This window comes from Argiope bruennichi, chromosome X1 (assembly GCF_947563725.1).
Source record: "Argiope bruennichi chromosome X1, qqArgBrue1.1, whole genome shotgun sequence".
NCBI classification, from domain to species: domain Eukaryota; kingdom Metazoa; phylum Arthropoda; class Arachnida; order Araneae; family Araneidae; genus Argiope; species Argiope bruennichi.
Window position 1 is genome coordinate 49,840,847 of NC_079162.1, and position 3,932 is coordinate 49,844,778.

Below are 3,932 nucleotides of genomic sequence, written 5' to 3' on the forward strand. Positions count from 1 at the left end.
TTAATTAGATACAAAGTAAAGAAAATATCATTTTTTTTTATTTCCGAATTGTTCTAGTTAATTTCGTGCCATCATATGTCTATGTTTCAGTTTAATTTTACGAGACAATGCATTCAATAAAATGAAAATTGGATTTACATGCTTGAGCATTAAAATTTGTATTATATTTTTAATGAATTATACATTAAAAATGCTACGCACGTTTCACGTTCGCTAACGTTTGTGAAGCTGTAAACTAGAATAGTCTTGTGAATTTCGACCCTTTTAGCATTTATTCTGCGGGGGGGGGGGTAAACATTGCTTTCTATCATTACAGACCCATGTTCATTTATATTTTTGAATTGTTTAATGCTTAATTGTCGTTACCTTAAAAATTTTCCTGCAACGTACAATAAAATTAATTTATTTTATGTCTAATTATTAATTTGCTTTATGTCTAAATGTTGAAAATTACATCTTTTTAAGGATTTCTCAGTAATTTCCTCGTTTTTTTTTCATCTCAGATATAAATATCAGCAAGATGAAACTAATTATGAAACTTCATTATAAATTTATATTGATAGGCGGACTTTGCTGTTTGATTTCAGTCATGTATATTTGTCAATATTAGGATATTAAAATTATTTCTGAATCGTTCGATAGAATTTCCTGAGGTTTGTATAATATTTTTTTAATGATCGAAAATATTTGCTTGTTATGTCCTGGAATGCCTGTCACCTCAGACCTTTTCATTTCTGTTTTTTTGCAGTCATTGCATTGTTCGGTGAGTTTTTTGATGTCATTATAGATTTAGAAACCCACTAATGGAAAGTAAAAAGGGATCTCGAATTATTTTTTATTGGACATGTGATTTGTTGATTTCCGCGTTAAATTGTCTGTAAATTTACTTGCAAGTTCCATTCTTATCCATTCTCCAGCTGTGGGGAATTCCTTCCGCACCATAGTGTTCCACAGTTTGATTCTGCAAGTAAGTTTGCTCAATTTATGATATTTATAATATTGAGATTTTAATTTAGCAGTTATTCGAATCCTTAATGTTTACTTAGTAATAAATTATAAATCATTAATTGATTTATTTTTACTCTTGTCATTAATTTATCTCTAGCTGTTATTCTAAATTTGAAACTTCTTTCCCATATGTTTTATGACTGAACTTCTGAATTATTTATTATCAGTTGAAATAGACATTTACCGCGACAGTCCCTTAATGGGGTTTTGATTTTTCTGGATAGCAAATGAAACACGAAGATTAAAAATGGGCGATTTTTTTTATCGAAAAAGAAATGTAATTCTTCAAAAAATTACTGTTTTCAATGATATTGCTAAATAAACTACGCCTTACATCATTGCATCAATTAAGTAATCTAGAAATAAAATCCCAATGTGAGATAGATTTTAAAGATAGATTTAGATTTAATTGGTAGGTTCATTTATCAGTTGAAATAGACATTTATATATTGAGATTTATCATATATTATATTCACATATACAGAATTTACGCCTTTCATATATGTATGTCTTAAGATATATTTTACATACCTGCAGAAGTTATGAATATTTATACAATTCTTTCTTATGTCATTTTTGTCAGCGAAATTCAGGTTGTGGAGAAATTTACCCAATGCATCCATGTGCCAACTTAATACATACATATATGTAATCCTAATGTGAAACAGAATTTAAAGAAAGGTTAGGAATTTAAAAAAAGATATTTATTATTTTATATTAACATTTATATATTTGTAGATGTATATGATAATTATGCCTAAGAATATATTTTATATACTTAATAGAATTTGTGTTCCAATATTTCTAAGTATATACAAAATATTACATAGGAATTTCGTTAATACTTACAATTTCTATTCAGTTCACTGAATCTGCATGTATAGATATAAAACTCATAACTGTCTCAGCCTACCACAAGATTGTGTAAAGCTCGAAAGAGTTCGTTATTGTTTTTAAAAAAAGGAAATAAAAGTTTTTACTGAAAACGTCCTTTCTATAGCAGGCAGATAAAAACTAAAGTATATCCAATGGCGTATTAAAATAAAATCAGCTTAGTTTCACAATTTGTAACCATAAAAAAAAGAAAATAGAAGGAGTTGATATTTATTTAGATCTTAATTTATTAATTATTATTTAATTCATCGAATAAATAAAATTCGTGTATTTTGTGCTTACATTGAAAAGAATGTGTAATCTGAAGTTGCAGCCAAATTTTGATTAAAAAAAGTTATTAATCTTAAGAAGCTTAAGCTAAATAGGCATATATATATATATTTTTTAATATCAAAAATTTATGAAGAACAGTAGATTTTTGTCTCTTCTTTACTCTTAACCCCCAAGCAAGAGCGGAGAATATTGATCAATATTAATTTTTTTATTTGGTATTGTTCCCAAAAATTTGTAGATTTTCTGTGATATAAAAATATGAAAAAAATTGAGTCCACTCCATTATTCAATCCTTGTGTCACCTCAAAAAAAGATTTAAAAATTAAGTTAAACAGAAATTAATTAAAAATATTCACACTTTAAAATGGAAATGTAACACTCATACATTTAATAGATTCAATTTATGCACGTTTAAAATTATTCAATTTCTAATTACTTTATACCCAGCTTAACTTTAATTTCTGAGTTACAAGGGCTTTGACTTATCGATGCTTCTATCTGTTTAATTTTCATAACTTTAACTCATGACATTAAAATGCATTATCATGAAAAATCGCGTGACTAAAATAAATCAGGAATATTTCCTTTTCAAGCTGTATAAGTTTTGGATTCGTTCACATTCCGTTTAGTCCTGTTTTCCTTTTTGTGGTGCTGAGTATGTTGCTCACTCGTCGTGCATTTAACAAACAACTATTAATAGCTTCTTAAAATTGAACCTTTTGCTTAAATATGAAACAGAAGAATAAAGCTATAATTTCAAATTAATTTCTCTTTTCACATTTACCAAAAAGATATGTGACATGCACAGGATGTCGCAAAAAGGGAAATAAGAGTTTATTTCCTTAAATACTGCATCTAGCATATACTTCCAATTACATTGTTATATTAAGTAAAATGCGGAACTGAATAAAAACGCTTTTGCTTCTGAGGAGGTTCATAGTAAAATTTTAAAAATTCAGATTTTTATCAGGCTTCCAAACCGTAAAAATGTCAACTAGTAAAATTTTCCTCTTACATTCATCTAAGTACTCAAAGTTTCTCGCTTTAGAGAGGCAAACCACAAATATGAACGGAAAAGTTTATATTAAATATTTATTTAATAAAGAAAAACTATCATATATTATCAATTAAAATACCAATCAAGAATTGAAATAAATATGCTAATCACATAATCTACAGTTCACTTTGATTGGCCGATAACTGCAATTTCGATTTCATTTTTTCCTTTATTAATTTTGACAAAACTGTCTTGGTAACTGTAAAGCTTTTGATAACATTGTAGTTTTGGAAATCATATTGTTAGTTGGTATGTATTCTCTCACTGTTTTTAAATACTTCTTCTTCCATGTGCCTTCTTCCATGTTTTTTCTTCCATGTGCATCAAGACAGAATTTTATAATCAATTGCTCATTCATTTATTGATGTGCTTGTGCTCTGAATTTTAGCACAGTTTTGCTTTCTCGGTAACAATATACATTTTATTTTTATTTTTAAATTAATTATCGAACAATCGATGTATATAATAAAATTCTAATTCCATATTAGTTGCGGTCCTTTCTATTGAAAAAAATTGATTTCAAGGTCCCATAATATTCGTAGCAATGAATTATAAACTAAACACTACAAAGCGAAAAATAATTCAAATAAAATTCTAATTTTGAACATAGTAATAAAACAATCAATTTAAAAAAAAATTTATTAAATTTACTTATACTTTGATTATTTTCTATGCTATTTTCTCCTAATCCGAATGAAAA